Here is a 14,074-nt window from a genome sequence, read left to right as displayed (position 1 = left end):
CTACATCCGGGCCAGGGTGTCCCTGGAGATGGAGCACGTGGTGTCCACCGGTACGCTCGCGGCCTTCCGCGAGAGGTGGGCACCGGAGAGACTGGAGTGCATTATAATCCCCGGCAACCAAATTTTAATTTGATTTTATTTATTTCACAGTTTAATTTGTTTTAATTGCCGGTTTTAGTGTCCCCCTCCCCTTTCATAGGGGGCACTTGTACATTAGATGATTTTAATGCCCAAAAAGAAATCACAAAAGGAAAAAAACCCACAAAAACCCCCCCCAAAAAAACAAAAAAGAGGGCAGGTATAAATGTCTGGAGTGTTCCCCAGATCGGGGGGCACTTGATTTAATGTTTATTTTGTCTCCCCCCGCCCAAAACAGTTGTGACGTGGACCTGCAATCAAATTTTATTTTGATTTTATGTATTAAAGTTTAAATTGTTTTAATTGCCTGGGTTTTTAGTGTCCCCATCCACTTTTACAGGGGGCACTTGTAAAATTTATGATTTTATTGCCCAAAAAATCATAGAAAAAAAACCCCAAAAAACGTTTTAAAAAAAACAACAAAAAAAGGGCAGTTATAAGTGTCTGGAGCGTCCCCCAGATCGGGAAGCACTTGATTTAATGTTTATTTTGTCTCACCCGCCCCATAAAAGAGTTGTGGCGTGGACCTGCAAACAAATTTTAATTTGATTTTATGTTTTAAAGTTTCATTTGTTTTAATTGCTGAGGTTTTTAGTGTCCCCCTCCCCTTTTATAGGGGGCACTTGTAAAATTTATGATTTTATTGTCCAAAAAATCACAAAAAAAAACAAAAAAAAAGTTTTTTTTAAAAAGCGCGTTGAAAAATGTTTGGAGTGTCCCCAGATTGGAGGGCACTTTACTTAACTGTTTTTGTTATCCAACCAAAAGAGTTGTGGCGTGGACCTGCAATACATTTTTAGGCCGGTTCACGGGCTCCCAGGCCGCCTGCAATTTCTGCGGTCTGGAAGAGTCCGTGTTCCATGTTTTTATGGAGTGTGCGAGGTTGCAGCCCCTGTTCCATTATTTAAAGGGGCTGCTCCTCAATTTCTGGTTGCACTTCAGTCCCACACTCCTGATCTTTGGGCACCCTGTGCGGAGGGGAGCGGGTAGGTCAGAGGGCCTCCTCGTAAGACTGCTCCTGGGCTCGGCCAAGGGTGCCATCAGCCGGTCTAGGCAGCGGGCGGTCGAGGGGGTCGTTCAGCCAGACTGCCTGCCACTCTTCTGCGCGTACATCCGGGCCAGGGTGTCCTTGGAGATGGAGCAAGCGGTGTCCACCGGTAGGCTTGCGGCCTTCCGCGAGAGGTGGGCGCCGGAGGGACTGGAGTGCCTCATTACCCCCGGCAATAACATTTTAATTTGATTTTATATGTTTTAAAGTCTAATTTATTTTAAATGTCGGTTTTAGTGTTCCCCTCCCCTTTTATAGGGGGCACTTGAAAAAAATATAATTTAATGCCCAAAAAAAAAATTCCAAAAAATACCATTAAAAAAACACACAAAAAAGGGCCTCGAAAAATGTTTGTAGTGTCCCCCAAATCGGGGAGCACTTGATTTAATGTTTATTTTGTCTCCCTCAAAAAGAGTTGTGGCATAGACCTGCATTATTACCCCCGGTAACCAAATTTTAATTTGATTTTAGGTTTTAAATTTAAATTTGTTTTAATTGCCGGTGTTTTTAGTGTCCCCCTGCCCTTTTATAGGGGGCACTTGCAAAATGTGGAATTTTAATGCCCTAAAAAAAACCACAAAAAGAACCTTCAAAAAATACAAAAATAACAAAAAAAAACAAAAAAAAGGGCCTTGGGAAACGTTTGGCGTGTCCCCCAGATCGGGGGGCATGTAAATTAATGTTTATGTTTGCCCCAAAAGAGTTGTGGCGTGGACCTGCAATACATTTTTAAGCCGGTTCACGGGCTCCCAGGCCGCCTGCAATTTCTGCGGTCTGGAGGAGTCCGTGTTCCATGTTTTTATGGAGTGTGCGAGGTTGCAGCCCCTTTTTCATTATTTAAATGGGCTGCTCCACAATTTCTGGTTTCACTTCAGTCCCACACTCCTGATCTTTGGGCACCCTGTACGGAGGGAAGCGTGTAGGTTCGAGGGCCTCCTTCTAGGACTGCTCCTGGGCACGGCCAAGGGTGCCAACATCCGGTCCAGGCAGCGGGCGGTCGAGGGGGTCGTTTAGCCTGACTGCCTGCCTCTCTTCCGCATGCACATCCGGGCCAGGGTGTCCCTGGAGATGGAGCACGCGGTGTCCACCGGTACGTTCTCGGCCTTCCATGAGAGGTGGGCGCCGGAGGGACTGGAGTGCATTGTCACCCCCGGCAACCAAATTTTAATTTGATTTTATGTTTTAAAGTTTAATTTCTTTTATTTGCCGGGGTTTTAGTGTCCCCCTCCACTTTTATAGGGGGCACTTGTAAAATATTGAATATTAATGCCCTAAAAAAAAACACAAAAAAAACCCTACAAAAATACAAAAAAAATCAAAGAAAAACAAAATAGAGAGGGCTGTTATAAGTGTCTGGAGTGTCCCCCAGATCGAGGGGCACTCGATCTAATGTTGATTCGTACACCCCAAAAGAGTTGTGGCATGGACCTGCAATACATTTTTAAGCCGGTTTACGGGCTCCCAGGCCGCCTGCAATTTCTGCGGTCTGGAAGAGTCCGTGTTCCATGTTTTTATGGAGTGTGCGAGGTTGCAGCCACCGTTTCATTATTTAAAGGGGCTGCTCCTCAATTTCTAGTTGCACTTCAGTCCCACACTCCTGATCTTTGGGCACCCTGTGCGGAGGGGAGCGTGTAGGTCCGAGGGCCTCCTCGTAGGACTGCTCCTGGGCACGGCCAAAGGTGACATCAGCCGGTCCAGGCAGCGGGCGGTCGAGGGGGTCGTTCAGCCTGACTGCCTGCCTCTCTTCCGCGCCTACGTCCGGGCCAGAGTGTCCCTAGAGATGGAGCACGCGGTATCCACCGGTACGCTTGCGGCCTTCCGCGAGAGGTGGGCACCGGAGGGACTGGTGTGCATTATAACCCCCGGCAACCAAACTTTAATTTGATTTTATTTATTTTACAGTTTAGTTTGTTTTAATTGCCAGTTTTAGTGTCCACCCTCCCTTTTATAGGGAGCACTTGTAAATTATATGAATTTAATGCCCCCAAAAAAATCACATAAGGCAAAAAATACAAAAAAAATACAAAAAAAATCAAAAAGAAGGCAGGTATAAGTGTCTGGAGTGTCCGCCAGATCGGGGGACACTTGATTTAATGTTTATTTTGTCTCCACCCCCCCCGCTAAAAGAGTTGTGGCGTGGACCTGCAACCAAATTTTAATTTGATTTCATGTTTTAAAGTTTAATTTGTTTTAATTGCTGGGTTTTTAGTGTTCCCCTCCCCTTTTATAGGGGGCACTTGAAAAAAAAATATGATTTTAGTGCCCAAAAAAAAAATAAAACAAAAGAAAAAAAATACAAAAAAATCAAAAACAAAAGAAAAACACACAAAAGGGCCTTGAAAAATGTTTGGAGTGTCCCCCACATCGGGGGGCACTTGATTTAATGTCTACTTTTCTCGCCAAAAAGTGTTGTGATGCGGTCCGTGGGATTTTGAGTTCTTGTTATGTTACCATGACATTTTACAAGCAATGAAATGGACTGCAGTCCAAAAAGAAAGAAAGACTTGCATCCGAATATCTCCTTGCATCTGGACTTCATTGTGGCTGCTTTGGGAACACTTATCCTCTCAGAAAGAATTACATTTATATAGCGCCTCTCACGGCCTCAGGATGTCCCAAAGCTCTTTACAGCCAATGAAGTACTTTTTGAAGTGTAGTCAGTAGGACATTACAACAATGTGTGCGGCAGACAATTTGCGCCAAGCAAGCTCCCGCAAACAGCAGTGTGATAATGACCAGATAATCTGTTTTGGTTGAGGGATAAATATTGTCAAGTACACTGGAGAGAACTCTCACTGTGCTCTTCGAAATAGCATCCTGAGATATTCCGCGTCCACCGAACAGAGCAGATGGTCTAGCGTCTCATCTGAAAGACGGCACCTCCAACAGTGCAGCACTCCCTCAGTACTTCCCCTCCGACAGTGCAGCACTCCCTCAGTACTGCCCCTCCCACAGTGCAGCACTCCCTCAGTACTGGCCCTCCGAGATTGCAGCATTCTCTCAGTACAGCCCCTCTGACAATGCAGCAATCCCTCAGTACTGCCCTCCAACAATGTAGCACTGCGTCAGTACTGTCCCTACGAAAGTGCAACACTCCCTCAGTACTGCCCCTCCAACAATGCAGCACTGCCTCAGTACTGCCCCTCCAACAGTGCAGCACTCCCTCATTTCTGTCCCACCAACAGTGCAGCACTCCCTCAGTCATCATCATCATATGCAGTCCCTTGAAATCGAGGAAGATTAGCTTCCACTCTAAAAGTGAGTTCTCAGATGACTGAACAGCCCAATATGAGAAATACAGTCAATGTCCCAGGTGGAACAGACAGTCGTTGGAGGAAAGGGTGGGTAGGGTGTCTGGTTTGCTACACGCTCCTTCCGCTGCCTGCGCTTGTTTTCTGCTGCTCTCGGCGACGAGACTCGAGGTGTTCAACACCCTCCTGAATGCTCTTCCTCCACTTAGGGCAGTCTTTGGCCAGGAACTCCCAGGTGTCGGTGCGGATGTTGCACTTTATCAAGGTGGCTTTGAGGGTGTCCTTGAAACGTTCCCTCTGCCTACCTGGTGCTCGCTTGCCATGTAGGAGTTCCAAGTAGAGCGCTTGCTTTGGGAATCTTGTGTCGGGCATGCAAAAAACATGGCCCACCCAGCGGAGGTGGTTGAGTGTGGTCAGTGCTTCGATGCTAGGGATGTTGGCCTGATCAAGAACACTAATGTCGGTGCGTCCGTCCTCCCAGGGGATTTGCAGGATCTTGCAGAGAGAGTGTTGGTGGTATTTCTCCAGTGATTTCAGGCGTCTACTGTATATGGTCCACGTATCTGAGCCATACAGGATGGTGGGTATCATCACAGCCCTGTAGACCATATGCTTGGTGCCAGATTTGAGGGCCTGATCTTTGAACACTCTCTTCCTCAGGCGGCTGAAAGCTGCGCTGGCGCACTGGATGCGGTGTTGAACCTCGTTGTCGATTTCTCCTCTTGCTGATAATAGGCTCCCGAGGTATGGAAAGTGGCCCACGTTATACTGGGCTGCGCCGTGGATCTTGATGCCTGGGGCGGCAGTGCTATGTGGCGGGGTTAGGTTGGTGGAGGACCTTTCTCATCTCTCTCATCTGGAAGGAGGAGAGCATGCTGGGAGATCTCAGAGATACAATAATCGTGATCATCTTTAAAAAAGGGGACAAGTCCGACTGCGGCAACTACACAGGAATCTCCCTGTTATCAGCCACCGGGAAAGTCATCGCTAGAATCCTCTTCAACCGTTTTCTCCCTGTGGCTGAGGAGCTCCTCCCAGAGATACAGTGCGGATTCCATCCACTACGGGGTACAATGGACATGATCTTTACGGCGCGACAACTGCAAGAGAAATGCAAGGAACAGCACCTACCCTTGTACAATGCCTTTGACACTGTTAATTTGGAGTGCCCTCCTCCATTTGAGCTGCCCCAAAAGTTTGTCGCCATCCTCCGCCTGCTCCACAATGACATGCAAGCCATGATCCTGACCAACGGATCCACAACAGACCCAATGCACATTCGGACCGGGATCAAGCAGGGCTGCATCATTGCCCCAACCCTCTTAATCTTCCTCGCTGCAAAGCTCCACCTCACACTCAACAAGCTCCCCGATGGATTGGAACAAAACTATAGAACCAGTGGGAACCTGTTCAACCTTCGTCGCCTCCAGTCCAGATCCAGGACCGTCCCATCCTCTATCGTCGAGCTACATTCTGCCGTGACGCTTGCACCTGAGCACATTCAGAGACTGAACCACAAGTCATCAACACCTTCACCGAGGCATACGAAAGCATGGGCCTTACACTAAACATCCATCAGTCAAAGGTCCTCCATCAACCTGACTCCCTCAGTACTGTCTCTCCGACAATGCAACACTCCCTCACTACTGTCCCTCTGACAGTGCAGCACTCCCTCACTACTGCACTAGTAGTGTCAGCCTGGATTTTGTGCTCAAGTCTCTGAAGTGGGACTTGAATCCACAGCCTTTGCACTCAGACGAGAGCACGCTACTCACCACGTCCATCAGACTGATTGCTGAAACTAAAAGTTCTCAGTCACCTTGTCCATCAATATTTATCTCAATCATCTATAAATTCTCCACATTATCTGCCTCCACGATCTCCAACCTCAACTTGTGTTGGTGGCTTGTGGCCTAGAGCCATTTAGTTTGTATCCCCACTGTCGAATTCACTTCCCTCATCTCATTCTCCCAAATTAAGTGCCTTTTCCCACCCAGCTACCTTTGTATTTGTAGGTCTGCCATGCCCCTATTAGATCCATGCAAGCTTCGAATGATGGGTAACTATGTTTTTATTAATGTTTTAAATATCTGAGGAGACATAATTTGCACTAGTGCATCGCATCTATTTTATAAGTAATATGGTAATTCTGCCATGCATTCTTACATGGAGGATGTTTTCCCGGGCTAGGGAGTTGAGAACAAGAGGGTCACAGATTCAGACTAAGTGGTCAGCCATTTAAGACAGAGATGAGAAATGTCTTCAGAGCATAGTGAAGCAGTGGAATTTTTGACCACAGAAGGCAGTGGCACCAAGTCAATGAATAAAAAAGGAGATAGATAGATTTCTTGATACAAAAGGCATCAAGGGGTACAGGGAGAAAGTGGGAATATGGTGTTGAGAGGGGATCAGCTATGATCATATTGAGTAGGGGGCGCGGGGGCAGATTTGGGATATATATATATAAAAATTAATAAAAATATATATAATAAAAATTAACCCTGCAAAAAAAAATTAGGACTGTTCCCATTAGCAGAAGTGTTGAGATCCAACAGACACAAATTCAGGGTGATTAGCAGAAGAACCACAGCTGACATGAGGAAAAATTTATGCAGTGAGTGGTTAGGATCAGGACTGTGCTGCCCAAGAGGGTGGAGGAGATCGATTCACTCACAGCTTTAAAAAAAAAGGGAATTGGATAAGTACCTGAAGGAAAAAAAATTTGCAGGGCTACAGGGAAGGGACTAGCTGAAGTGCTCTTGGAGAGCTGGCACAGGGTCGACAGGCTGAATGGCCTCCTGTGCTGTAACAATTCTATGACTGAATCTCATGGCAATACTGTTGCATAGCCTAGTGTAATACTTGTGCTGTAACCAAGTTACAGTAACTGGAAAAAAAAAACACTCAATCTAGCAAGGAGACAAAACCAAGTCCAATGTTGAACAGTTTATTTACAGTTAGTTACATTTCACATCAAGAGCCCAGGTCTCACAACCTGTACAAAGCCAGAAGCCATCATTCTCTGTAGCACAGTCACACAATTATTTAAACATGAGTACAGAACACAAGCTTTAGTCACTCTCCCCCAGGGTGTGCTTGTCAAACAAGTACTCTCCCAGGCCATTCTCAGGGGCTCCCAGTCTCTTCAGGTTGGTGATGTGATCTCCAAGCTTTTTGATCATCTTCACTTGTTCATCCAAGTAGTGGGTCTCCAGGAAGTCACACACCTGAAGAAAAGGAAATGAGTTATGACCAGTAGCAGATATCAAGGAACATTGGAGCTTACCTCTCCAGAGTTTGGATTTTAATCCTCTTGGGCTGGAGCATAGTGAAGTGGTGCAATTGAAAATACTGCATCATTTAGATGAAAACTTGTTGTACAAAAAGGTGCTGGGATCAGACACATTTACAATATCTAACCCGAAAAATAGACCCAACACAAAGCTATTGGGCACAGAGATTTTTTTTTAAATGAGGTTCAAGGACAGCAAGGTTCCACCACCTCCAACTTACCCAGTACCCCACATGAGAAACTTACATGAGGGTCGGTGCTCCCAGTGGCGAGTTTGTGCAGATCCAGCAGACTCTGGTTCACATTCTTCTCCATCTGCAGAGCTCTCGGCATCACCTCCAGACCATTGCTCCACTCATCCTGCTCTGGTTTCTGAAGAGAAAATTCTCATGTTTACTTACAATGAATTAAACAAACAAGTATTGAAGGAATTAGGGATGAAAAAAATGCAATCAGACATCTAGGTTACCATGAACCAAAGTGCTAAAATATTGAATTACTGCATTAAGCCATCAGCCACTGGAGTCAAATTGATAAAGTGAATAGCATAGATGTATTGAAGGGGAAGCTAAATAATTACAAGGGAAAAAGGAATAAAAGGATATGTTGCTGGATAAAGCAACGTGGGAGGAGATGTCTGGAGCCTGATCACCGGCATAGACCAGTTTGTCCGAATGGCTGGTTTCTGTGCTGTAAATTGGAACCAACTGCTTTAAAATGTATGGGGAGCAGTCAGTCGAAGGGGAGCCAGACAGAAGGCCCATTGTTTATGGAGCCAAACCTTGATGTTCGCCAAGATGATTCAGCCTACATGCCGATTCTGGAATTCCATCAGTTTCTCAGCATGCTCACGTTCCTCATATGACTGCTCCTTGAAGAACTCAGCAAAGTGATGCAGGGCAACATCAACCCGGTCAAATTAGACCAACTATGGAGAGATCAGAAGAATAGTTGATTATTGCACGGCAAACCCATCATCATGGGCACTGTACATAAAGCCAAACTCTTCTTGCTTTCAAGGGCTCAGTCTCACTGAACTTGTATGTACATTGTTATGGAAACTAGCACCTACTCAACTAACCTGGTAAAGATAGTGGATAATCTCACCTCCAGCAATAGGGAAACTGGCAGATGGAAATGTAGTGCTTTACAAAAATTTGCAGGGCTATGGGAACACAGAGAGCGGACGAGTTGTATCGCTCCACCCCAACAGTCAGTGAGGCACAATGGACTGAATGGCCTCCTGTGCGGCATCATTTCATGATCAATCAAAACTGAATTGGTGAAAATGTTCAAATCTACACCCTTCATCTTGGCACCCAATATTCATTGTAGCCCTGGAAATGAGTGAAGGAATTGCAACAAGATTTATACCCTGGTCACCAGTAGCACGCTCTAATAATCATTGTTTATTGACCCAGATCTCTTTCTTACAGGCTAGTTGAGGGGCAGTGCTGGAACTCAGCAACCCCCTTAAAGTAGAGATAATTGGTGAAAATTTGGTACTCTGATTTTTTTTCCCTCCCCATGCACCTCCGAGCCCCCCCGCCGACATTTTACCTCAGAAGCAGCGCCAAAAAACTCCCTGCAATCATGGCCAATTCTTGGGCCATCTGTGAGCTGGTGTGGTGTACAAAGAGGGGGCAGAGCTAGGTCCCGGCGCTGAGAACAGTGCCAGGACCTCTGCACATGCGCACTGGAGTCTGCGCGCATGTGCAGTAGCTCCTGGCAGGCCATTTTGGCAAATGCACGCTGCAGGCTGTGGAAGGGACCGCAGCACACCATCCCTGGCCAAATGGGCTCCCACATCGGCAGCCCACTGCATTCCCCAAGGTAGTAGTTCTATTTTTATATGTGTTATTTATTGATTGATTGATTTTGGTGCTTTAGGAGCAGGGTCCCTTCTACTATGTTAATTAATTGCTAATGACTTTGTGCTTTGTTTGCTTGAAAAATGTAGTTACTTGCATCAATTCCTTAACTGTAAGCAAGGTCTTTCTGTGCAGAAAAAGTGGACACATACACCACCCTAAGTTAGTTTAGTACAACTCTTGTCTGGCCAAAATGGGACAAGTGGCTGGTATCACCCCCTTTTGAAAAAAAAAAACTGACCTAAAAAACATAACTCATTTACACTGCACAAATTAAATGGTCATATTTGCAACTAAAAAAACCCAGAAAAATCAAGTTACACCAAAGAAACAGTGCAACTCATGGCCCAAATTTTTCCCCTAGTCACAGTGCAGAATTCATACAGTACAAAGAGGAGAAAACCTAGCTGAGTTTTACTGGCTACATTCATGCCAAGGAACTAAAACTACCACAAGCAGCATTAATTTGGCACCATCAACACAAACCAAAGCATTTCAGGAGAACCAGAGACCACAGAATAAAAAAGTTATGAAAACCCCTCAGAATGTGAGGTGCTTGGTGAAGGTCACAGGGTACAAAAGCAGGGGGGTTAAGAGAAAGGCCACTGAGTACAGACAATTGATGAAGCCTTTAACACCAATAAAGCAAAGAAAGTTAGAAGAAAGACAGAAGGATAAAAACTGGTACTTAAAATTGAGGTTAGAAACACTAGGAACAGGAGGGATGCAGAAACATTTGTAACACTTTCTTCCTATTCTCCCGCTGTGGAGGTAAGGGATAGCGGAGAAAGAAAGTGTTTCAGATTTCCACCACACTTGTGGGAAAGAATTATTCCTGACTTCCCTCCTAAATGGTCTAGATTTATTTTTATGACATCATCTATTGAACTAACAATGTAAGGAAAGTCATGGAGTGATTTTGAATAAGGATAAAAATTCTGAACTCCTTGCATTGAGTGCAGAATGTTTTCCAAATAAACTTCAAGCTCACAAGAGCCCAGGAAAGAGAGTCATTAAGATTCAAGATACAGAATATGGTAAACTCTCTGTTCCTTGCAGCAGCTGTGTTAATTAATATACAGGAAGATAAATTGTATTATATTGTAGCTTTAAAAGTGAATTCACTGCATAGATTGGTGGGGGAGGGAGGAGGGGCAGCAGAGAGAAATAGGTGTGCTGGATACAGCACAGGATTTCATAAATTCACATTACATTATCTCCATTGTGAAGTGGCAAAAAAACACAAAACTCACCGTAGAGAGGTAAACATAGGAGGAATACAGCTCCATGTTTATCTGCTTGTTGACAGCATCCTCACACTCCTTGTGATAGTTCTGACGCACTTGAGAAACCATCTTAATGTTTTATTTTCTGAAGTAAAAACTTTATAGAAGTACAAAAGTAACATTTAACCAATCTCAAACTCCTCCATGAATACTGAGGGATAATCCAGCGTGTGGCACTCTTGATGATGAGTGACAGTCATCAATACTCAATCAGAAGTTGCAGCCTCTCAGAGCACCAATCAAGTAAAGGGAGGAGGTTAGATGGCTTCCCAGAGCCAGCCAGGTCTTTGAAGAAGGTTGACAACTCAATGAGGATCTCAATTGTCCTAACTTTCCTCAAACACAGTTCAAATATCCAAAGTCACAGGTTTAAATTAATCCTCTACTCTTTGGGCTAATTAATTGGGATGATTGAATCAGCTATCATAAACACTTAAAGCATAAGTGCCCCCTTTATAAGGGGGAATAAACTGTAAGATCCACATTATATCAAAACTAACATAAAAAGTTTTCAAACTTTACTTTATTTTCCTGTATCCATACTACACTCCTGTCCCTCTGGTGCCCACCGGTCACGGAAAGCCTCCAGCATACCGGCAGACACCGCGTGCTCCCTCTCCAGGGACACCTGGGCTCGGGCAGAGTCTCAGAAGAGAGTCAGGCAGATGGAGGGAATAGTTATGGGGGATTTTAACCTACATATCGATTGGTCAAATCAAATCGCAGGGGGTAGCCTGGAGGAGGAATTCATAGAATACATACGGGATTGTTTCTTAGAACAATATGTAACAGAGCCTACAAGGGAGCAAGTCATTTTGGATCTGGTCCTGTGTAACGAGACAGGAAAAATAAATGATCTCCTCGTAAAAGATCCTCTCGGAATGAGAATATGGTTGAATTTGTAATACAGATTGAGGAAGAGGAAGTTGTGTCAGAAACGAGCGTACTATGCTGAAACAAAGGAGACTACAGTGGGATGAGGGCAGAGTTGGCTAAAGTAGACTGGAAACAAGGACTAAATTGTGGCACAATTGAGGAACAGTGGAGGACTTTTAAGGAGCTCTTTCATAATGCGCAACAAAAATATATTCCAGTGAAAAAGAAGGGCAGCAAGAGAAGGGATAACCAGCCGTGGATAACCAAGGAAATAAAGTAAAGTATCAAATCAATGACCAATGCGTATAAGGTGGCCAAGGTTAGTGGGAAACTAGAGGATTGGGAAAATTTTAAGCAACAGCAAAGAATGACTAAAAAAGCAATAAAGAAAGGGAAGATAGATTACGAAGGTAAACTTGCGCAAAACATAAAAACAGATAGTAAAAGCTTTTACAGATATATAAAACGGAAAAGAGTGACTAAAGTAAATGTTAGTCCCTTAGAAGATGAAAAGGGGGATTTAATAATGGGAAATGTGGAAATGGCTGAGACTTTAAACAATTATTTTGCTTCCGTCTTCACAGTGGAAGGCACAAAAACCATGCCAAAAATTGCTGGTCATAGGAACGTGGGAAGGGAGGACCTTGAGATGATCACTATCACTAGGGAGGTAGTGCTGGACAAACTAATGGGACTGAAGGTAGACAAGTCCCCAGGTCCTGATGAAATGCATCCCAGGGTATTAAAAGAGATGGCGGAAGTTATAGCAGATGTACTTGTTATAATCTACCAAAATTCTCTGGACTCTGGGGAGGTACCAGCGGATTGGAGAGCAGCTAATGTAACGCCTCTGTTTAAAAAAGGGGGCAGGCAAATGGCAGGTAACTATAGGCCGGTTAGTTTAACATCTGTAGTGGGGAAAATGCTTGAAACTATCATTAAGGAAGAAATAGCGGGACATCTGGATAGGAATAGTGCAATCAAGCAGACGCAACATGGATTCATGAAAGGGAAATTATGTTTAACTAACTTACTGGAATTCTTTGAGGACATAACGAGCATGGTGGATAGAGGTGTACCGATGGATGTGGTGTATTTAGATTTCCAAAAGGCATTCAATAAGGTGCCACACAAAAGGTTACTGCAGAAGATAAAGGTACGCGGAGTCAGAGGAAATGTATTAGCATGGATAGAGAATTGGCTGGCGAACAGAAAGCAGAGAGTCAGGATAAATGGGTCCTTTTCCGGTTGGAAATCAGTGGTTAGTGGTGTGCCACAGGGATCATTACTGGGACCACAACTGTTTACAATATACATAGATGACCTGGAAGAGGGGACAGAGTGTAGTGCAACAAAATTTGCAGATGACACTAAGATTAGTGAGAAAGCGGGTTGTGTAGAGGACACAGAGAGGCTGCAAGGAGATTTGCTAAGGTTTGGCAGATGGAATACAATGTCGGAAAGTGTGAGGTCATCCACCTTGGGAAAAAAAACAGTAAAAGGGAATATTATTTGAATGGGGAGAAATTACAACATGCTGTGGTGCAGAGGGACCTGGGGGTCCTTGTGCATGAAACCCAAAAGGTTAGTTTGCAGGTGCAGCAGGTAATCAGGAAGGCAAATGGAATGTTGGCCTTCATTGCGAAAGGGATGGAGTACAAAAGCAGGGAGGTGTTGCTGCAACTGTATAAGGTATTGGTAAGGCCGCACCTGGAGTACTGCGTGCAGTTTTGGTCACCTTACTTAAGGAAGGATATACTAGCTTTGGAAGGGGTACAGAGACGATTCACTAGGCTGATTCGAGAAATGAGGGGGTTACCTTATGATGATAGATTGAGTAGATTGGGTCTTTACTCCTTGGAGTTCAGAAGGATGAGAGGTGATCGTACAGAAACATTTAAAATCATGAAAGGGATAGACAAGATAGAGGCAGAGAGGTTGTTTCCATTGGTGGGGGAGACTAGAACTAGGGGGCACAGCCTCAAAATATGGAGGAGCCAATTTAAAACCGAGTTGAGAAAGAATTTCTTCTCCCAGAGGGTTGTGAATCTGTGGAATTCTCTGCCCAAGGAAGCAGTTGAGGCTGGCTCATTGAATGTTTTCAAGTCAAAGATAGATAGATTTTTAAGCAATAAGGAAATTAAGGGTTATGGGGAGAGGGCGGGTAAGTGGAGCTGAGTCCACGACCAGATCAGCCATGATCTTATTGAATGGCGGAGCAGGCTCGAGGGGCTAGATGGCCTACTCCTGTTCCTAATTCTCATGTTCTTATGTTCTTATGTTCTTATGGAGAGAACACCCCATCGACCGTG

General features: G+C 44.7%; 1 pseudogene; it reads right to left on the bottom strand.

Annotated features, from left to right (window-relative positions):
* Positions 1 to 7,508: 7,508 nt before the first annotated feature.
* Positions 7,509 to 10,955, bottom strand: LOC139262564 (ferritin heavy chain, oocyte isoform-like; annotated as a pseudogene).
* Positions 10,956 to 14,074: the final 3,119 nt, after the last annotated feature.

This window comes from Pristiophorus japonicus, chromosome 4 (assembly GCF_044704955.1).
Source record: "Pristiophorus japonicus isolate sPriJap1 chromosome 4, sPriJap1.hap1, whole genome shotgun sequence".
In the NCBI taxonomy this organism is placed as follows: domain Eukaryota; kingdom Metazoa; phylum Chordata; class Chondrichthyes; family Pristiophoridae; genus Pristiophorus; species Pristiophorus japonicus.
Note: the sequence above shows the minus strand (reverse complement) of the source record. Positions and strands in the feature narration are given on the sequence as shown.